This window comes from Pseudophryne corroboree, chromosome 4, assembly GCF_028390025.1.
Source record: "Pseudophryne corroboree isolate aPseCor3 chromosome 4, aPseCor3.hap2, whole genome shotgun sequence".
In the NCBI taxonomy this organism is placed as follows: domain Eukaryota; kingdom Metazoa; phylum Chordata; class Amphibia; order Anura; family Myobatrachidae; genus Pseudophryne; species Pseudophryne corroboree.
Genome location: NC_086447.1, coordinates 197,626,533 through 197,646,677, shown reverse-complemented (window position 1 = coordinate 197,646,677; position 20,145 = coordinate 197,626,533). Strand labels below are relative to the sequence as shown.

Genomic DNA, 20,145 nt, shown 5'->3' with positions numbered 1-20,145 from the left:
CAGGTTCTGGTCTTCAAGATCATTTCATGTTATTACAGTTTGCATTATTATTAGCCCCAATAAAAGAATTTCTTATTAGTAGAGCTTGGCGAAATAGCTCAGTTGTGAGAACATTAGACTGAAGATCTAAGGGTGTCTTGTTCAATCCTGGGGTTTAGCATGGTTGGGTGTTTGCTTTTGCTACTGAATAGCAATTTAGCAGCAAAAACTGTTGTTTTCAGTTTTTGATCTTGAAAAACATTTTATGTTATTTCAGTTTGCAAAATCTTTAGCTCCAAAAATAGACATTCTTATCAGTATAGCTTGCCAAAATAGCTCAGTTGTGAGAGCAATAGACTGAAGACCTTAAAATCCCTAGTACGATCGTGGGTTTCCACATGTTTGGGTGTTTGCATTTTGTTACTGAGTAGCAATTCAGCAAAAAGAAATTTAGCAGCAGAAACGTTTATTTTCAGGTTTCGCCCTCTAGGACACTTGATGTTCTTTCAGTTTGCCTTATCTTAAACACCAAAAAAGACTTTCTAAATGTCAGACGTAGCTGCAATAGCTCATTTGGGAGAGCATTAGACTGAAGATCTATAAGTCCCTGGTTCGATCCCGGGTTTCGGCATGTTTAGTAGCTGTATTTTTGTTACAGAATAGCAATTTACCAGCAGAATCTTTCATTATAAGGTGTTGCTCTTCAAGAACACTTGATGCTCTTTTTTTCCCAACCTAAAACCCCAAATACGACTTTACATCTGTCACAATTAGCCGAAATAGCTCAGTTGGGAGAGCGTTAGACTGAAGATCTAAAGGTCCCTGGTTCGATCCCGGGTTTCGGCATATTTAGTTGCTGTTTTTTTTGTTACAGAATAGCAATTTAGCAGCAGAAACTGCCGTGTTCAGGTTCTGGTCTTCAAGAACATTTCATGTTATTACAGTTTGCATTATTATTAGCCCCAATAAAATAATTTCTTATTAGTAGAGCTTGGCGAAATAGCTCAGTTGTGACAACATTAGACTGAAGATCTAAGGGTGTCTTGTTCAATCCTGGGGTTTAGCATGGTTGGGTGTTTGCTTTTGCTACTGAATAGCAATTTAGCAGCAAAAACTGTTGTGTTCAGGTTTTGATCTTGAAAAGCATTTTATGTTATTTCAGTTTGCAAAATCTTTAGCTCCTAAAAAAAGACATTCTTATCAGTATAGCTTGCCAAAATAGCTCAGTTGTGAGAGCAATAGACTGAAGACCTTAAAATCCCTAGTACGATCGTGGGTTTCCACATGTTTGGGTGTTTGCATTTTGTTACTGAGTAGCAATTCAGCAAAAAGAAATTTAGCAGCAGAAACGTTTATTTTCAGGTTTCGCCCTCTAGGACACTTGATGTTCTTTCAGTTTGCCTTATCTTAAACACCAAAAAAGACTTTCTAAACGTCAGACTTACACGCAATAGCTCTTTTGTGAGAGCATTAAACTGAAGATCTAAAGGTCCTGGGTTCGATCCCAGGATTCGGCATGTTTAGTTGCTGTATTTTTGTTACAGAATAGCAATTTACCAGCAGAATCTTTCATTATCAGGTGTTGTTCATCAAAAACACTTAATGCTCTTTTTTTTCCCAGCCTAAAACCCCAAATACGGCTTGACATCTTTCACAATTAGCCGAAATAGCTCAGTTGGGAGAGCGTTAGACTGAAGATCCCGGGTTTCGGCATATTTAGTTGCTGTTTTTTTGTTACAGAATAGCAATTTAGCAGCAGAAACTGCCGTGTTCAGGTTCTGGTCTTCAAGATCATTTCATGTTATTACAGTTTGCATTATTATTAGCCCCAATAAAAGAATTTCTTATTAGTAGAGCTTGGCGAAATAGCTCAGTTGTGAGAACATTAGACTGAAGATCTAAGGGTGTCTTGTTCAATCCTGGAGTTTAGCATGGTTGGGTGTTTGCTTTTGCTACTGAATAGCAATTTAGCAGCAAAAACTGTTGTTTTCAGTTTTTGATCTTGAAAAACATTTTATGTTATTTCAGTTTGCAAAATCTTTAGCTCCAAAAAAAGACATTCTTATCAGTATAGCTTGCCAAAATAGCTCAGTTGTGAGAGCAATAGACTGAAGACCTTAAAATCCCTAGTACGATCGTGGGTTTCCACATGTTTGGGTGTTTGCATTTTGTTACTGAGTAGCAATTCAGCAAAAAGAAATTTAGCAGCAGAAACGTTTATTTTCAGGTTTCGCCCTCTAGGACACTTGATGTTCTTTCAGTTTGCCTTATCTTAAACACCAAAAAAGACTTTCCAAATGTCAGACGTAGCTGCAATAGCTCATTTGGTAGAGCATTAGACTGAAGATCTTTAAGTCCCTGGTTCGATCCCGGGTTTCGGCATGTTTAGTAGCTGTATTTTTGTTACAGAATAGCAATTTACCAGCAGAATCTTTCATTATAAGGTGTTGCTCTTCAAGAACACTTGATGCTCTTTTTTTCCCAACCTAAAACCCCAAATACGACTTCACATCTGTCGCAATTAGCCGAAATAGCTCAGTTGGGAGAGCGTTAGACTGAAGATCTAAAGGTCCCTGGTTCGATCCCGGGTTTTGGCATATTTAGTTGCTGTTTTTTTTGTTACAGAATAGCAATTTAGCAGCAGAAACTGCCGTGTTCAGGTTCTGGTCTTCAAGAACATTTCATGTTATTACAGTTTGCATTATTATTAGCCCCAATAAAATAATTTCTTATTAGTAGAGCTTGGCGAAATAGCTCAGTTGTGACAACATTAGACTGAAGATCTAAGGGTGTCTTGTTCAATCCTGGGGTTTAGCATGGTTGGGTGTTTGCTTTTGCTACTGAATAGCAATTTAGCAGCAAAAACTGTTGTGTTCAGGTTTTGATCTTGAAAAGCATTTTATGTTATTTCAGTTTGCAAAATCTTTAGCTCCTAAAAAAAGACATTCTTATCAGTATAGCTTGCCAAAATAGCTCAGTTGTGAGAGCAATAGACTGAAGACCTTAGAATCCCTAGTACGATCGTGGGTTTCCACATGTTTGGGTGTTTGCAGTTTGTTACTGAGTAGCAATTCAGCAAAAAGAAATTTAGCAGCAGAAACTTTCATTTTCAGGTTTCGCCCTCTAGGACACTTGATGTTCTTTCAGTTTGCCTTATCTTAAACACCAAAAAAGACTTTATAAACGTCAGACTTACACGCAATAGCTCTTTTGTGAGAGCATTAAACTGAAGATCTAAAGGTCCTGGGTTCGATCCCAGGATTCGGCATGTTTAGTTGCTGTATTTTTGTTACAGAATAGCAATTTACCAGCAGAATCTTTCATTATCAGGTGTTGTTCATCAAGAACACTTAATGCTCTTTTTTTTCCCAGCCTAAAACCCCAAATACGGCTTGACATCTTTCACAATTAGCTGAAATAGCTCAGTTGGGAGAGCGTTAGACTGAAGATCTAAAGGTCACTGGTTCGATCCCGGGTTTCGGCTTATTTGGTAGCTGTTTTTATGTTACAGAATAGCAATTTAGCAGCAGAAACTGCCGTGTTCAGGTTCTGGTCTTCAAGATCATTTCATGTTATTACAGTTTGCATTATTATTAGCCCCAATAAAAGAATTTCTTATTAGTAGAGCTTGGCGAAATAGCTCAGTTGTGAGAACATTAGACTGAAGATCTAAGGGTGTCTTGTTCAATCCTGGGGTTTAGCATGGTTGGGTGTTTGCTTTTGCTACTGAATAGCAATTTAGCAGCAAAAACTGTTGTTTTCAGTTTTTGATCTTGAAAAACATTTTATGTTATTTCAGTTTGCAAAATCTTTAGCTCCAAAAAAAAGACATTCTTATCAGTATAGCTTGCCAAAATAGCTCAGTTGTGAGAGCAATAGACTGAAGACCTTAAAATCCCTAGTACGATCGTGGGTTTCCACATGTTTGGGTGTTTGCATTTTGTTACTGAGTAGCAATTCAGCAAAAAGAAATTTAGCAGCAGAAACGTTTATTTTCAGGTTTCGCCCTCTAGGACACTTGATGTTCTTTCAGTTTGCCTTATCTTAAACACCAAAAAAGACTTTCCCAATGTCAGACGGAGCTGCAATAGCTCATTTGGGAGAGCATTAGACTGAAGATCTATAAGTACCTGGTTCGATCCCGGATTTCGGCATGTTTAGTAGCTGTATTTTTGTTACAGAATAGCAATTTACCAGCAGAATCTTTCATTATAAGGTGTTGCTCTTCAAGAACACTTGATGCTCTTTTTTTCCCAACCTAAAACCCCAAATACGACTTCACATCTGTCACAATTAGCTGAAATAGCTCAGTTGGGAGAGCGTTAGACTGAAGATCTAAAGGTCCCTGGTTCGATCCCGGTTTTTGGCATATTTAGTTGCTGTTTTTTTTGTTACAGAATAGCAATTTAGCAGCAGAAACTGCCGTGTTCAGGTTCTGGTCTTCAAGAACATTTCATGTTATTACAGTTTGCATTATTATTAGCCCCAATAAAATAATTTCTTATTAGTAGAGCTTGGCAAAATAGCTCAGTTGTGACAACATTAGACTGAAGATCTAAGGGTGTCTTGTTCAATCCTGGGGTTTAGCATAGTTGGGTGTTTGCTTTTGCTACTGAATAGCAATTTAGCAGCAAAAACTGTTGTGTTCAGGTTTTGATCTTGAAAAGCATTTTATGTTATTTCAGTTTGCAAAATCTTTAGCTCCTAAAAAAAGACATTCTTATCAGTATAGCTTGCCAAAATAGCTCAGTTGTGAGAGCAATAGACTGAAGACCTTAAAATCCCTAGTACGATCGTGGGTTTCCACATGTTTGGGTGTTTGCATTTTGTTACTGAGTAGCAATTCAGCAAAAAGAAATTTAGCAGCAGAAACGTTTATTTTCGGGTTTCGCCCTCTAGGACACTTGATGTTCTTTCAGTTTGCCTTATCTTAAACACCAAAAAAGACTTTCCTAATGTCAGACGTAGCTGCAATAGCTCATTTGGGAGAGCATTAGACTGAAGATCTATAAGTCCCTGGTTCGGTTTCGGCATGTTTAGTAGCTGTATTTTTGTTACAGAATAGCAATTTACCAGCAGAATCTTTCATTATAAGGTGTTGCTCTTCAAGAACACCTAATGCTCTTTTTTTCCCAACCTAAAACCCCAAATACGACTTCACATCTGTCACAATTAGCCGAAATAGCTCAGTTGGGAGAGCTTTAGACTGAAGATCTAAAGGTCCCTGGTTCGATCCCGGGTTTCGGCATATTTAGTTGCTGTTTTTTTTGTTACAGAATAGCAATTTAGCAGCAGAAACTGCCGTGTTCAGGTTCTGGTCTTCAAGAACATTTCATGTTATTACAGTTTGCATTATTATTAGCCCCAATAAAAGAATTTCTTATTAGTAGAGCTTGGCGAAATAGCTCAGTTGTGAGAACATTAGACTGAAGATCTAAGGGTGTCTTGTTCAATCCTGGGGTTTAGCATGGTTGGGTGTTTGCTTTTGCTACTGAATAGCAATTTAGCAGCAAAAACTGTTGTGTTCAGGTTTTGATCTTGAAAAGCATTTTATGTTATTTCAGTTTGCAAAATCTTTAGCTCCTAAAAAAAGACATTCTTATCAGTATAGCTTGCCAAAATAGCTCAGTTGTGAGAGCAATAGACTGAAGACCTTAAAATCCCTAGTACGATCGTGGGTTTCCACATGTTTGGGTGTTTGCAGTTTGTTACTGAGTAGCAATTCAGCAAAAAGAAATTTAGCAGCAGAAACTTTCATTTTCAGGTTTCGCCCTCTAGGACACTTGATGTTCTTTCAGTTTGCCTTATCTTAAACACCAAAAAAAACTTTCCAAATGTCAGATGTAGCTGCAATAGCTCATTTGGGAGAGCATTAGACTGAAGATCTATAAGTCCCTGGTTCAATCCCGGGTTTCGGCATGTTTAGTAGCTGTATTTTTGTTACAGAATAGCAATTTACCAGCAGAATCTTTCATTATCAGGTGTTGTTCATCAAGAACACTTAATGCTCTTTTTTTTCCCAGCCTAAAACCCCAAATACGGCTTGACATCTTTCACAATTAGCCGAAATAGCTCAGTTGGGAGAGCGTTAGACTGAAGATCTAAAGGTCCCTGGTTCGATCCCGGGTTTTGGCATATTTAGTTGCTGTTTTTTTGTTACAGAATAGCAATTTAGCAGCAGAAACTGCCGTGTTCAGGTTCTGGTCTTCAAGATTATTTCATGTTATTACAGTTTGCATTATTATTAGCCCCAATAAAAGAATTTCTTATTAGTAGAGCTTGGCGAAATAGCTCAGTTGTGAGAACATTAGACTGAAGATCTAAGGGTGTCTTGTTCAATCCTGGGGTTTAGCATGGTTGGGTGTTTGCTTTTGCTACTGAATAGCAATTTAGCAGCAAAAACTGTTGTTTTCAGTTTTTGATCTTGAAAAACATTTTATGTTATTTCAGTTTGCAAAATCTTTAGCTCCAAAAAAAGACATTCTTATCAGTATAGCTTGCCAAAATAGCTCAGTTGTGAGAGCAATAGACTGAAGACCTTAAAATCCCTAGTACGATCGTGGGTTTCCACATGTTTGGGTGTTTGCATTTTGTTACTGAGTAGCAATTCAGCAAAAAGAAATTTAGCAGCAGAAACGTTTATTTTCAGGTTTCGCCCTCTAGGACACTTGATGTTCTTTCAGTTTGCCTTATCTTAAACACCAAAAAAGACTTTCCAAATGTCAGACGTAGCTGCAATAGCTCATTTGGGAGAGCATTAGACTGAAGATCTTTAAGTCCCTGGTTCGATCCCGGGTTTCGGCATGTTTAGTAGCTGTATTTTTGTTACAGAATAGCAATTTACCAGCAGAATCTTTCATTATAAGGTGTTGCTCTTCAAAAACACTTGATGCTCTTTTTTTCCCAACCTAAAACCCCAAATACGACTTCACATCTGTCACAATTAGCCGAAATAGCTCAGTTGGGAGAGCGTTAGACTGAAGATCTAAAGGTCCCTGGTTCGATACCGGGTTTCTGCATGTTTAGTTGCTGTTTTTTTTGTTACAGAATAGCAATTTAGCAGCAGAAACTGCCGTGTTCAGGTTCTGTTCTTCAAGAACATTTCATGTTATTACAGTTTGCATTATTATTAGCCCCAATAAAATAATTTCTTATTAGTAGAGCTTGGTGAAATAGCTCAGTTGTGACAACATAAGACTGAAGATCTAAGGGTGTCTTGTTCAATCCTGGGGTTTAGCATGGTTGGGTGTTTGCTTTTGCTACTGAATAGCAATTTAGCAGCAAAAACTGTTGTGTTCAGGTTTTGATCTTGAAAAGCATTTTATGTTATTTCAGTTTGCAAAATCTTTAGCTCCAAAAAAAAGACATTCTTATCAGTATAGCTTGCCAAAATAGCTCAGTTGTGAGAGCAATAGACTGAAGACCTTAAAATCCCTAGTACGATCGTGGGTTTCCACATGTTTGGGTGTTTGCATTTTGTTACTGAGTAGCAATTCAGCAAAAAGAAATTTAGCAGCAGAAACGTTTATTTTCAGGTTTCGCCCTCTAGGACACTTGATGTTCTTTCAGTTTGCCTTATCTTAAACACCAAAAAAGACTTTCCAAATGTCAGACGTAGCTGCAATAGCTCATTTGGGAGAGCATTAGACTGAAGATCTATAAATCTCTGGTTCGATCCCGGGTTTCGGCATGTTTAGTAGCTGTATTTTTGTTACAGAATAGCAATTTACCAGCAGAATCTTTCATTATAAGGTGTTGCTCTTCAAAAACACTTGATGCTCTTTTTTTCCCAACCTAAAACCCCAAATACGACTTCACATCTGTCACAATTAGCTGAAATAGCTCAGTTGGGAGAGCGTTAGACTGAAGATCTAAAGGTCCCTGGTTCGATCCCGGGTTTCGGCATATTTAGTTGCTGTTTTTTTTGTTACAGAATAGCAATTTAGCAGCAGAAACTGCCGTGTTCAGGTTCTGGTCTTCAAGAACATTTCATGTTATTACAGTTTGCATTATTATTAGCCCCAATAAAATAATTTCTTATTAGTAGAGCTTGGCGAAATAGCTCAGTTGTGACAACATTAGACTGAAGATCTAAGGGTGTCTTGTTCAATCCTGGGGTTTAGCATGGTTGGGTGTTTGCTTTTGCTACTGAATAGCAATTTAGCAGCAAAAACTGTTGTGTTCAGGTTTTGATCTTGAAAAGCATTTTATGTTATTTCAGTTTGCAAAATCTTTAGCTCCTAAAAAAAGACATTCTTATCAGTATAGCTTTCCAAAATAGCTCAGTTGTGAGAGCAATAGACTGAAGACCTTAAAATCCCTAGTACGATCGTGGGTTTCCACATGTTTGGGTGTTTGCAGTTTGTTACTGAGTAGCAATTCAGCAAAAAGAAATTTAGCAGCAGAAACTTTCATTTTCAGGTTTCGCCCTCTAGGACACTTGATGTTCTTTCAGTTTGCCTTATCTTAAACACCAAAAAAGACTTTATAAACGTCAGACTTACACGCAATAGCTCTTTTGTGAGAGCATTAAACTGAAGATCTAAAGGTCCTGGGTTCGATCCCAGGATTCGGCATGTTTAGTTGCTGTATTTTTGTTACAGAATAGCAATTTACCAGCAGAATCTTTCATTATCAGGTGTTGTTCATCAAGAAAACTTAATGCTCTTTTTTTCCCCAGCCTAAAACCCCAAAAACGTCTTGACATCTTTCACAATTAGCCGAAATAGCTCAGTTGGGAGAGCGTTAGACTGAAGATCTAAAGGTCCCTGGTTCGATCCTGGTTTTCGGCATATTTATTGCTGTTTTTTTGTTACAGAATAGCAATTTAGCAGCAGAAACTGCCGTGTTCAGGTTCTGGTCTTCAAGATCATTTCATGTTATTACAGTTTGCATTATTATTAGCCCCAATAAAATAATTTCTTATTAGTAGAGCTTGGCGAAATAGCTCAGTTGTGAGAACATTAGACTGAAGATCTAAGGGTGTCTTGTTCAATCCTGGGGTTTAGCATGGTTGGGTGTTTGCTTTTGCTACTGAATAGCAATTTAGCAGCAAAAACTGTTGTTTTCAGTTTTTGATCTTGAAAAACATTTTATGTTATTTCAGTTTGCAAAATCTTTAGCTCCAAAAAAAGACATTCTTATCAGTATAGCTTGCCAAAATAGCTCAGTTGTGAGAGCAATAGACTGAAGACCTTAAAATCCCTAGTACGATCGTGGGTTTCCACATGTTTGGGTGTTTGCATTTTGTTACTGAGTAGCAATTCAGCAAAAAGAAATTTAGCAGCAGAAACGTTTATTTTCAGGTTTCGCCCTCTAGGACACTTGATGTTCTTTCAGTTTGCCTTATCTTAAACACCAAAAAAGACTTTCCAAATGTCAGACGTAGCTGCAATAGCTCATTTGGGAGAGCATTAGACTGAAGATCTATAAATCTCTGGTTCGATCCCGGGTTTCGGCATGTTTAGTAGCTGTATTTTTGTTACAGAATAGCAATTTACCAGCAGAATCTTTCATTATAAGGTGTTGCTCTTCAAAAACACTTGATGCTCTTTTTTTCCCAACCTAAAACCCCAAATACGACTTCACATCTGTCACAATTAGCTGAAATAGCTCAGTTGGGAGAGCGTTAGACTGAAGATCTAAAGGTCCCTGGTTCGATCCCGGGTTTCGGCATATTTAGTTGCTGTTTTTTTTGTTACAGAATAGCAATTTAGCAGCAGAAACTGCCGTGTTCAGGTTCTGGTCTTCAAGAACATTTCATGTTATTACAGTTTGCATTATTATTAGCCCCAATAAAATAATTTCTTATTAGTAGAGCTTGGCGAAATAGCTCAGTTGTGACAACATTAGACTGAAGATCTAAGGGTGTCTTGTTCAATCCTGGGGTTTAGCATGGTTGGGTGTTTGCTTTTGCTACTGAATAGCAATTTAGCAGCAAAAACTGTTGTGTTCAGGTTTTGATCTTGAAAAGCATTTTATGTTATTTCAGTTTGCAAAATCTTTAGCTCCTAAAAAAAGACATTCTTATCAGTATAGCTTTCCAAAATAGCTCAGTTGTGAGAGCAATAGACTGAAGACCTTAAAATCCCTAGTACGATCGTGGGTTTCCACATGTTTGGGTGTTTGCAGTTTGTTACTGAGTAGCAATTCAGCAAAAAGAAATTTAGCAGCAGAAACTTTCATTTTCAGGTTTCGCCCTCTAGGACACTTGATGTTCTTTCAGTTTGCCTTATCTTAAACACCAAAAAAGACTTTATAAACGTCAGACTTACACGCAATAGCTCTTTTGTGAGAGCATTAAACTGAAGATCTAAAGGTCCTGGGTTCGATCCCAGGATTCGGCATGTTTAGTTGCTGTATTTTTGTTACAGAATAGCAATTTACCAGCAGAATCTTTCATTATCAGGTGTTGTTCATCAAGAAAACTTAATGCTCTTTTTTTCCCCAGCCTAAAACCCCAAAAACGTCTTGACATCTTTCACAATTAGCCGAAATAGCTCAGTTGGGAGAGCGTTAGACTGAAGATCTAAAGGTCCCTGGTTCGATCCTGGTTTTCGGCATATTTATTGCTGTTTTTTTGTTACAGAATAGCAATTTAGCAGCAGAAACTGCCGTGTTCAGGTTCTGGTCTTCAAGATCATTTCATGTTATTACAGTTTGCATTATTATTAGCCCCAATAAAATAATTTCTTATTAGTAGAGCTTGGCGAAATAGCTCAGTTGTGAGAACATTAGACTGAAGATCTAAGGGTGTCTTGTTCAATCCTGGGGTTTAGCATGGTTGGGTGTTTGCTTTTGCTACTGAATAGCAATTTAGCAGCAAAAACTGTTGTTTTCAGTTTTTGATCTTGAAAAACATTTTATGTTATTTCAGTTTGCAAAATCTTTAGCTCCAAAAAAAGACATTCTTATCAGTATAGCTTGCCAAAATAGCTCAGTTGTGAGAGCAATAGACTGAAGACCTTAAAATCCCTAGTACGATCGTGGGTTTCCACATGTTTGGGTGTTTGCATTTTGTTACTGAGTAGCAATTCAGCAAAAAGAAATTTAGCAGCAGAAACGTTTATTTTCAGGTTTCGCCCTCTAGGACACTTGATGTTCTTTCAGTTTGCCTTATCTTAAACACCAAAAAAGACTTTCCAAATGTCAGACGTAGCTGCAATAGCTCATTTGGGAGAGCATTAGACTGAAGATCTATAAGTCCCTGGTTCGATCCCGGGTTTCGGCATGTTTAGTTGCTGTATTTTTGTTACAGAATAGCAATTTACCAGCAGAATCTTTCATTATAAGGTGTTGCTCTTCAAGAACACTTGATGCTCTTTTTTTCCCAACCTAAAACCCCAAATACGACTTCATATCTGTCACAATTAGCCAAAATAGCTCAGTTGGGAGAGCGTTAGACTGAAGATCTAAAGGTCCCTGGTTCGATCCCGGGTTTCGGCATATTTAGTTGCTGTTTTTTTTGTTACAGAATAGCAATTTAGCAGCAGAAACTGCCGTGTTCAGGTTCTGGTCTTCAAGAACATTTCATGTTATTACAGTTTGCATTATTATTAGCCCCAATAAAATAATTTCTTATTAGTAGAGCTTGGCGAAATAGCTCAGTTGTGACAACATTAGACTGAAGATCTAAGGGTGTCTTGTTCAATCCTGGGGTTTAGCATGGTTGGGTGTTTGCTTTTGCTACTGAATAGCAATTTAGCAGCAAAAACTGTTGTGTTCAGGTTTTGATCTTGAAAAGCATTTTATGTTATTTCAGTTTGCAAAATCTTTAGCTCCTAAAAAAAGACATTCTTATCAGTATAGCTTGCCAAAATAGCTCAGTTGTGAGAGCAATAGACTGAAGACCTTAAAATCCCTAGTACGATCGTGGGTTTCCACATGTTTGGGTGTTTGCAGTTTGTTACTGAGTAGCAATTCAGCAAAAAGAAATTTAGCAGCAGAAACTTTCATTTTCAGGTTTCGCCCTCTAGGACACTTGATGTTCTTTCAGTTTGCCTTATCTTAAACACCAAAAAAGACTTTCTAAACGTCAGACTTACACGCAATAGCTCTTTTGTGAGAGCATTAAACTGAAGATCTAAAGGTCCTGGGTTCGATCCCAGGATTCGGCATGTTTAGTTGCTGTATTTTTGTTACAGAATAGCAATTTACCAGCAGAATCTTTCATTATCAGGTGTTGTTCATCAAGAACACTTAATGCTCTTTTTTTTCCCAGCCTAAAACCCCAAAAACGGCTTGACATCTTTCACAATTAGCCGAAATAGCTCAGTTGGGAGAGCGTTAGACTGAAGATCTAAAGGTCCCTGGTTCGATCCCGGTTTTCGGCATATTTAGTTGCTGTTTTTTTGTTACAGAATAGCAATTTAGCAGCAGAAACTGCCGTGTTCAGGTTCTGGTCTTCAAGATCATTTCATGTTATTACAGTTTGCATTATTATTAGCCCCAATAAAAGAATTTCTTATTAGTAGAGCTTGGTGAAATAGCTCAGTTGTGAGAACATTAGACTGAATATCTAAGGGTGTCTTGTTCAATCCTGGGGTTTAGCATGGTTGGGTGTTTGCTTTTGCTACTGAATAGCAATTTAGCAGCAAAAACTGTTGTTTTCAGTTTTTGATCTTGAAAAACATTTTATGTTATTTCAGTTTGCAAAATCTTTAGCTCCAAAAAAAGACATTCTTATCAGTATAGCTTGCCAAAATAGCTCAGTTGTGAGAGCAATAGACTGAAGACCTTAAAATCCCTAGTACGATCGTGGGTTTCCACATGTTTGGGTGTTTGCATTTTGTTACTGAGTAGCAATTCAGCAAAAAGAAATTTAGCAGCAGAAACGTTTATTTTCAGGTTTCGCCCTCTAGGACACTTGATGTTCTTTCAGTTTGCCTTATCTTAAACACCAAAAAAGACTTTCCAAATGTCAGATGTAGCTGCAATAGCTCATTTGGGAGAGCATTAGATTGAAGATCTATAAGTCCCTGGTTCGATCCCGGGTTTCGGCATGTTTAGTAGCTGTATTTTTGTTACAGAATAGCAATTTACCAGCAGAATCTTTCATTATAAGGTGTTGCTCTTCAAGAACACTTGATGCTCTTTTTTTCCCAACCTAAAACCCCAAATACGACTTCACATCTGTCACAATTAGCCAAAATATCTCAGTTGGGAGAGCGTTAGACTGAAGATCTAAAGGTCCCTGGTTCGATCCCGGGTTTCGGCATATTTAGTTCCTGTTTTTTTTGTTACAGAATAGCAATTTAGCAGCAGAAACTGCCGTGTTCAGGTTCTGGTCTTCAAGAACATTTCTTGTTATTACAGTTTGCATTATTATTAGCCCCAATAAAATAATTTCTTATTAGTAGAGCTTGGCGAAATAGCTCAGTTGTGACAACATTAGACTGAAGATCTAAGGGTGTCTTGTTCAATCCTGGGGTTTAGCATGGTTGGGTGTTTGCTTTTGCTACTGAATAGCAATTTAGCAGCAAAAACTGTTGTGTTCAGGTTTTGATCTTGAAAAACATTTTATGTTATTTCAGTTTGCAAAATCTTTAGCTCCAAAAAAAGACATTCTTATCAGTATAGCTTGCCAAAATAGCTCAGTTGTGAGAGCAATAGACTGAAGACCTTAAAATCCCTAGTACGATCGTGGGTTTCCACATGTTTGGGTGTTTGCATTTTGTTACTGAGTAGCAATTCAGCAAAAAGAAATTTAGCAGCAGAAACGTTTATTTTCAGGTTTCGCCCTCTAGGACACTTGATGTTCTTTCAGTTTGCCTTATCTTAAACACCAAAAAAGACATTCCAAATGTCAGACGTAGCTGCAATAGCTCATTTGGGAGAGCATTAGACTGAAGATCTATAAGGCACTGGTTCGATCCTGGGATTCGGCATGTTTAGTAGCTGTATTTTTGTTACAGAATAGCAATTTACCAGCAGAATCTTTCATTATAAGGTGTTGCTCTTCAAAAACACTTGATGCTCTTTTTTTCCCAACCTAAAACCCCAAATACGACTTCACATCTGTCACAATTAGCCGAAATAGCTCAGTTGGGAGAGCGTTAGACTGAAGATCTAAAGGTCCCTGGTTCGATCCCGGGTTTCGGCATATTTAGTTGCTGGTTTTTTTGTTACAGAATAGCAATTTAGCAGCAGAAACTGCCGTGTTCAGGTTCTGGTCTTCAAGAACATTTCATGTTATTACAGTTTGCATTATTATTAGCCCCAATAAAATAATTTCTTATTAGTAGAGCTTGGCGAAATAGCTCAGTTGTGACAACATTAGACTGAAGATCTAAGGGTGTCTTGTTCAATCCTGGGGTTTAGCATGGTTGGGTGTTTGCTTTTGCTACTGAATAGCAATTTAGCAGCAAAAACTGTTGTGTTCAGGTTTTGATCTTGAAAAGCATTTTATGTTATTTCAGTTTGCAAAATCTTTAGCTCCTAAAAAAAGACATTCTTATCAGTATAGCTTTCCAAAATAGCTCAGTTGTGAGAGCAATAGACTGAAGACCTTAAAATCCCTAGTACGATCGTGGGTTTCCACATGTTTGGGTGTTTGCAGTTTGTTACTGAGTAGCAATTCAGCAAAAAGAAATTTAGCAGCAGAAACTTTCATTTTCAGGTTTCGCCCTCTAGGACACTTGATGTTCTTTCAGTTTGCCTTATCTTAAACACCAAAAAAGACTTTCTAAACGTCAGACTTACACGCAATAGCTCTTTTGTGAGAGCATTAAACTGAAGATCTAAAGGTCCTGGGTTCGATCCCAGGATTCGGCATGTTTAGTTGCTGTATTTTTGTTACAGAATAGCAATTTACCAGCAGAATCTTTCATTATCAGGTGTTGTTCATCAAGAACACTTAATGCTCTTTTTTTTCCCAGCCTAAAACCCCAAAAACGGCTTGACATCTTTCACAATTAGCCGAAATAGCTCAGTTGGGAGAGCGTTAGACTGAAGATCTAAAGGTCCCTGGTTCGATCCCGGTTTTCGGCATATTTAGTTGCTGTTTTTTTGTTACAGAATAGCAATTTAGCAGCAGAAACTGCCGTGTTCAGGTTCTGGTCTTCAAGATCATTTCATGTTATTACAGTTTGCATTATTATTAGCCCCAATAAAAGAATTTCTTATTAGTAGAGCTTGGCGAAATAGCTCAGTTGTGAGAACATTAGACTGAAGATCTAAGGGTGTCTTGTTCAATCCTGGGGTTTAGCATGGTTGGGTGTTTGCTTTTGCTACTGAATAGCAATTTAGCAGCAAAAACTGTTGTGTTCAGGTTTTGATCTTGAAAAGCATTTTATGTTATTTCAGTTTGCAAAATCTTTAGCTCCTAAAAAAAGACATTCTTATCAGTATAGCTTTCCAAAATAGCTCAGTTGTGAGAGCAATAGACTGAAGACCTTAAAATCCCTAGTACGATCGTGGGTTTCCACATGTTTGGGTGTTTGCATTTTGTTACTGAGTAGCAATTCAGCAAAAAGAAATTTAGCAGCAGAAACGTTTATTTTCAGAATTCGCCCTCTAGGACACTTGATGTTCTTTCAGTTTGCCTTATCTTAAACACCAAAAAAGACTTTCCAAATGTCAGACGTAGCTGCAGTAGCTCATTTGGGAGAGCATTAGACTGAAGATCTATAAGTCCCTGGTTAGATCCTGGGTTTCGGCATGTTTAGTAGCTGTATTTTTGTTACAGAATAGCAATTTACCAGCAGAATCTTTCATTATAAGGTGTTGCTCTTCAAAAACACTTGATGCTCTTTTTTTCCCAACCTAAAACCCCAAATACGACTTCACATCTGTCACAATTAGCCGAGATAGCTCAGTTGGGAGAGCGTTAGACTGAAGATCTAAAGGTCCCTGGTTCGATCCCGGGTTTCGGCATATTTAGTTGCTGTTTTTTTTGTTACAGAATAGCAATTTAGCAGCAGAAACTGCCGTGTTCAGGTTCTGGTCTTCAAGAACATTTCATGTTATTACAGTTTGCATTATTATTAGCCCCAATAAAAGAATTTCTTATTAGTAGAGCTTGGCGAAATAGCTCAGTTGTGACAACATTAGACTGAAGATCTAAGGGTGTCTTGTTCAATCCTCGGGTTTAGCATGGTTGGGTGTTTGCTTTTGCTACTGAATAGCAATTTAGCAGCAAAAACTGTTGTGTTCAGGTTTTGATCTTGAAAAGCATTTTATGTTATTTCAGTTTGCAAAATCTTTAGCTCCTAAAAAAAGACACAATTAGCCGAAATAGCTCAGTTGGGAGAGCGTTAGACTGAAGATCTAAAGGTCCCTGGTTCGATCCCGGTTTTCGGCATATTTAGTTGCTGTTTTTTTGTTACAGAATAGCAATTTAGCAGCAGAAACTGCCGTGTTCAGGTTCTGGTCTTCAAGATCATTTCATGTTATTACAGTTTGCATTATTATTAGCCCCAATAAAAGAATTTCTTATTAGTAGAGCTTGGCGAAATAGCTCAGTTGTGAGAACATTAGACTGAAGATCTAAGGGTGTCTTGTTCAATCCTGGGGTTTAGCATGGTTGGGTGTTTGCTTTTGCTACTGAATAGCAATTTAGCAGCAAAAACTGTTGTGTTCAGGTTTTGATCTTGAAAAGCATTTTATGTTATTTCAGTTTGCAAAATCTTTAGCTCCTAAAAAAAGACATTCTTATCAGTATAGCTTTCCAAAATAGCTCAGTTGTGAGAGCAATAGACTGAAGACCTTAAAATCCCTAGTACGATCGTGGGTTTCCACATGTTTGGGTGTTTGCATTTTGTTACTGAGTAGCAATTCAGCAAAAAGAAATTTAGCAGCAGAAACGTTTATTTTCAGAATTCGCCCTCTAGGACACTTGATGTTCTTTCAGTTTGCCTTATCTTAAACACCAAAAAAGACTTTCCAAATGTCAGACGTAGCTGCAGTAGCTCATTTGGGAGAGCATTAGACTGAAGATCTATAAGTCCCTGGTTAGATCCTGGGTTTCGGCATGTTTAGTAGCTGTATTTTTGTTACAGAATAGCAATTTACCAGCAGAATCTTTCATTATAAGGTGTTGCTCTTCAAAAACACTTGATGCTCTTTTTTTCCCAACCTAAAACCCCAAATACGACTTCACATCTGTCACAATTAGCCGAGATAGCTCAGTTGGGAGAGCGTTAGACTGAAGATCTAAAGGTCCCTGGTTCGATCCCGGGTTTCGGCATATTTAGTTGCTGTTTTTTTTGTTACAGAATAGCAATTTAGCAGCAGAAACTGCCGTGTTCAGGTTCTGGTCTTCAAGAACATTTCATGTTATTACAGTTTGCATTATTATTAGCCCCAATAAAAGAATTTCTTATTAGTAGAGCTTGGCGAAATAGCTCAGTTGTGACAACATTAGACTGAAGATCTAAGGGTGTCTTGTTCAATCCTCGGGTTTAGCATGGTTGGGTGTTTGCTTTTGCTACTGAATAGCAATTTAGCAGCAAAAACTGTTGTGTTCAGGTTTTGATCTTGAAAAGCATTTTATGTTATTTCAGTTTGCAAAATCTTTAGCTCCTAAAAAAAGACATTCTTATCAGTATAGCTTTCCAAAATAGCTCAGTTGTGAGAGCAATAGACTGAAGACCTTAAAATCCCTAGTACGATCGTGGGTTTCCACATGTTTGGGTGTTTGCAGGTTGTTACTGAGTAGCAATTCAGCAAAAAGAAATTTAGCAGCAGAAACTTTCATTTTCAGGTTTCGCCCTCTAGGACACTTGATGTTCTTTCAGTTTGCCTTATCTTAAACACCAAAAAAGACTTTATAAACGTCAGACTTACACGCAATAGCTCTTTTGTGAGAGCATTAAACTGAAGATCTAAAGGTCCTGGGTTCGATCCCAGGATTCGGCATGTTTAGTTGCTGTATTTTTGTTACAGAATAGCAATTTACCAGCAGAATCTTTCATTATCAGGTGTTGTTCATCAAGAACACTTAATGCTCTTTTTTTTCCCAGCCTAAAACCCCAAATACGACTTCACATCTGTCACAATTAGCCAAAATATCTCAGTTGGGAGAGCGTTAGACTGAAGATCTAAAGGTCCCTGGTTCGATCCCGGGTTTCGGCATATTTAGTTGCTGTTTTTTTTGTTACAGAATAGCAATTTAGCAGCAGAAACTGCCGTGTTCAGGTTCTGGTCTTCAAGAACATTTCTTGTTATTACAGTTTGCATTATTATTAGCCCCAATAAAATAATTTCTTATTAGTAGAGCTTGGCGAAATAGCTCAGTTGTGACAACATTAGACTGAAGATCTAAGGGTGTCTTGTTCAATCCTGGGGTTTAGCATGGTTGGGTGTTTGCTTTTGCTACTGAATAGCAATTTAGCAGCAAAAACTGTTGTGTTCAGGTTTTGATCTTGAAAAACATTTTATGTTATTTCAGTTTGCAAAATCTTTAGCTCCAAAAAAAGACATTCTTATCAGTATAGCTTGCTAAAATAGCTCAGTTGTGAGAGCAATAGACTGAAGACCTTAAAATCCCTAGTACGATCGTGGGTTTCCACATGTTTGGGTGTTTGCATTTTGTTACTGAGTAGCAATTCAGCAAAAAGAAATTTAGCAGCAGAAACGTTTATTTTCAGGTTTCGCCCTCTAGGACACTTGATGTTCTTTCAGTTTGCCTTATCTTAAACACCAAAAAAGACTTTCCAAATGTCAGACGTAGCTGCAATAGCTCATTTGGGAGAGCATTAGACTGAAGATCTAAAAGGCAATGGTTCGATCCTGGGTTTCGGCATGTTTAGTAGCTATATTTTTGTTACAGAATAGCAATTTACCAGCAGAATCTTTCATTATAAGGTGTTGCTCTTCAAAAACACTTGATGCTCTTTTTTTCCCAACCTAAAACCCCAAATACGACTTCACATCTGTCACAATTAGCCGAAATAGCTCAGTTGGGAGAGCGTTAGACTGAAGATCTAAAGGTCCCTGGTTCGATCCTGGGTTTCGGCATATTTAGTTGCTGTTTTTTTTGTTACAGAATAGCAATTTAGCAGCAGAAACTGCCGTGTTCAGGTTCTGGTCTTCAAGAACATTTCATGTTATTACAGTTTGCATTATTATTAGCCCCAATAAAATAATTTCTTATTAGTAGAGCTTGGCGAAATAGCTCAGTTGTGACAACATTAGACTGAAGATCTAAGGGTGTCTTGTTCAATCCTGGGGTTTAGCATGGTTGGGTGTTTGCTTTTGCTACTGAATAGCAATTTAGCAGCAAAAACTGTTGTGTTCAGGTTTTGATCTTGAAAAGCATTTTATGTTATTTCAGTTTGCAAAATCTTTAGCTCCTAAAAAAAGACATTCTTATCAGTATAGCTTTCCAAAATAGCTCAGTTGTGAGAGCAATAGACTGAAGACCTTAAAATCCCTAGTACGATCGTGGGTTTCCACATGTTTGGGTGTTTGCAGTTTGTTACTGAGTAGCAATTCAGCAAAAAGAAATTTAGCAGCAGAAACTTTCATTTTCAGGTTTCGCCCTCTAGGACACTTGATGTTCTTTCAGTTTGCCTTATCTTAAACACCAAAAAAGACTTTCTAAACGTCAGACTTACACGCAATAGCTCTTTTGTGAGAGCATTAAACTGAAGATCTAAAGGTCCTGGGTTCGATCCCAGGATTCGGCATGTTTAGTTGCTGTATTTTTGTTACAGAATAGCAATTTACCAGCAGAATCTTTCATTATCAGGTGTTGTTCATCAAGAACACTTAATGCTCTTTTTTTTCCCAGCCTAAAACCCCAAATACGACTTCACATCTTTCACAATTAGCCGAAATAGCTCAGTTGGGAGAGCGTTAGACTGAAGATCTAAAGGTCCCTGGTTCGATCCCGGTTTTCGGCATATTTAGTTGCTGTTTTTTTGTTACAGAATAGCAATTTAGCAGCAGAAACTGCCGTGTTCAGGTTCTGGTCTTCAAGAACATTTCATGTTATTACAGTTTGCATTATTATTAGCCCCAATAAAATAATTTCTTATTAGTAGAGCTTGGCGAAATAGCTCAGTTGTGACAACATTAGACTGAAGATCTAAGGGTGTCTTGTTCAATCCTGGGGTTTAGCATGGTTGGGTGTTTGCTTTTGCTACTGAATAGCAATTTAGCAGCAAAAACTGTTGTGTTCAGGTTTTGATCTTGAAAAGCATTTTATGTTATTTCAGTTTGCAA

General features: G+C 37.7%; 22 non-coding genes across 22 annotated transcripts; all 22 read left to right on the top strand.

The window, feature by feature from the left end:
- Positions 1-752: 752 nt before the first annotated feature.
- TRNAF-GAA (transfer RNA phenylalanine (anticodon GAA)) lies at positions 753-825 on the top strand. The gene has a single exon. It is a non-coding gene; the product is annotated as a tRNA-Phe (tRNA).
- Positions 826-2,503: 1,678 nt separating this feature from the next.
- TRNAF-GAA (transfer RNA phenylalanine (anticodon GAA)) lies at positions 2,504-2,576 on the top strand. The gene has a single exon. It is a non-coding gene; the product is annotated as a tRNA-Phe (tRNA).
- An 814-nt stretch (positions 2,577-3,390) lies between these two features.
- Positions 3,391-3,463, top strand: TRNAF-GAA (transfer RNA phenylalanine (anticodon GAA)). The gene has a single exon. It is a non-coding gene; the product is annotated as a tRNA-Phe (tRNA).
- An 812-nt stretch (positions 3,464-4,275) lies between these two features.
- On the top strand, positions 4,276-4,348 carry TRNAF-GAA (transfer RNA phenylalanine (anticodon GAA)). The gene has a single exon. It is a non-coding gene; the product is annotated as a tRNA-Phe (tRNA).
- Positions 4,349-5,154: 806 nt separating this feature from the next.
- Positions 5,155-5,227, top strand: TRNAF-GAA (transfer RNA phenylalanine (anticodon GAA)). The gene has a single exon. It is a non-coding gene; the product is annotated as a tRNA-Phe (tRNA).
- An 814-nt stretch (positions 5,228-6,041) lies between these two features.
- Positions 6,042-6,114, top strand: TRNAF-GAA (transfer RNA phenylalanine (anticodon GAA)). The gene has a single exon. It is a non-coding gene; the product is annotated as a tRNA-Phe (tRNA).
- An 811-nt stretch (positions 6,115-6,925) lies between these two features.
- TRNAF-GAA (transfer RNA phenylalanine (anticodon GAA)) lies at positions 6,926-6,998 on the top strand. Its single transcript has one exon. It is a non-coding gene; the product is annotated as a tRNA-Phe (tRNA).
- Positions 6,999-7,811: 813 nt separating this feature from the next.
- On the top strand, positions 7,812-7,884 carry TRNAF-GAA (transfer RNA phenylalanine (anticodon GAA)). The gene has a single exon. It is a non-coding gene; the product is annotated as a tRNA-Phe (tRNA).
- Positions 7,885-8,698: 814 nt separating this feature from the next.
- TRNAF-GAA (transfer RNA phenylalanine (anticodon GAA)) lies at positions 8,699-8,771 on the top strand. The gene has a single exon. It is a non-coding gene; the product is annotated as a tRNA-Phe (tRNA).
- Positions 8,772-9,581: 810 nt separating this feature from the next.
- On the top strand, positions 9,582-9,654 carry TRNAF-GAA (transfer RNA phenylalanine (anticodon GAA)). Its single transcript has one exon. It is a non-coding gene; the product is annotated as a tRNA-Phe (tRNA).
- Positions 9,655-10,468: 814 nt separating this feature from the next.
- On the top strand, positions 10,469-10,541 carry TRNAF-GAA (transfer RNA phenylalanine (anticodon GAA)). Its single transcript has one exon. It is a non-coding gene; the product is annotated as a tRNA-Phe (tRNA).
- Positions 10,542-11,351: 810 nt separating this feature from the next.
- TRNAF-GAA (transfer RNA phenylalanine (anticodon GAA)) lies at positions 11,352-11,424 on the top strand. Its single transcript has one exon. It is a non-coding gene; the product is annotated as a tRNA-Phe (tRNA).
- Positions 11,425-12,238: 814 nt separating this feature from the next.
- Positions 12,239-12,311, top strand: TRNAF-GAA (transfer RNA phenylalanine (anticodon GAA)). Its single transcript has one exon. It is a non-coding gene; the product is annotated as a tRNA-Phe (tRNA).
- An 811-nt stretch (positions 12,312-13,122) lies between these two features.
- TRNAF-GAA (transfer RNA phenylalanine (anticodon GAA)) lies at positions 13,123-13,195 on the top strand. Its single transcript has one exon. It is a non-coding gene; the product is annotated as a tRNA-Phe (tRNA).
- Positions 13,196-14,007: 812 nt separating this feature from the next.
- Positions 14,008-14,080, top strand: TRNAF-GAA (transfer RNA phenylalanine (anticodon GAA)). The gene has a single exon. It is a non-coding gene; the product is annotated as a tRNA-Phe (tRNA).
- Positions 14,081-14,894: 814 nt separating this feature from the next.
- Positions 14,895-14,967, top strand: TRNAF-GAA (transfer RNA phenylalanine (anticodon GAA)). The gene has a single exon. It is a non-coding gene; the product is annotated as a tRNA-Phe (tRNA).
- An 812-nt stretch (positions 14,968-15,779) lies between these two features.
- On the top strand, positions 15,780-15,852 carry TRNAF-GAA (transfer RNA phenylalanine (anticodon GAA)). The gene has a single exon. It is a non-coding gene; the product is annotated as a tRNA-Phe (tRNA).
- Positions 15,853-16,206: 354 nt separating this feature from the next.
- On the top strand, positions 16,207-16,279 carry TRNAF-GAA (transfer RNA phenylalanine (anticodon GAA)). Its single transcript has one exon. It is a non-coding gene; the product is annotated as a tRNA-Phe (tRNA).
- Positions 16,280-17,091: 812 nt separating this feature from the next.
- Positions 17,092-17,164, top strand: TRNAF-GAA (transfer RNA phenylalanine (anticodon GAA)). Its single transcript has one exon. It is a non-coding gene; the product is annotated as a tRNA-Phe (tRNA).
- An 814-nt stretch (positions 17,165-17,978) lies between these two features.
- Positions 17,979-18,051, top strand: TRNAF-GAA (transfer RNA phenylalanine (anticodon GAA)). Its single transcript has one exon. It is a non-coding gene; the product is annotated as a tRNA-Phe (tRNA).
- An 812-nt stretch (positions 18,052-18,863) lies between these two features.
- Positions 18,864-18,936, top strand: TRNAF-GAA (transfer RNA phenylalanine (anticodon GAA)). Its single transcript has one exon. It is a non-coding gene; the product is annotated as a tRNA-Phe (tRNA).
- Positions 18,937-19,750: 814 nt separating this feature from the next.
- TRNAF-GAA (transfer RNA phenylalanine (anticodon GAA)) lies at positions 19,751-19,823 on the top strand. The gene has a single exon. It is a non-coding gene; the product is annotated as a tRNA-Phe (tRNA).
- The last annotated feature ends 322 nt before the right edge of the window (positions 19,824-20,145 follow it).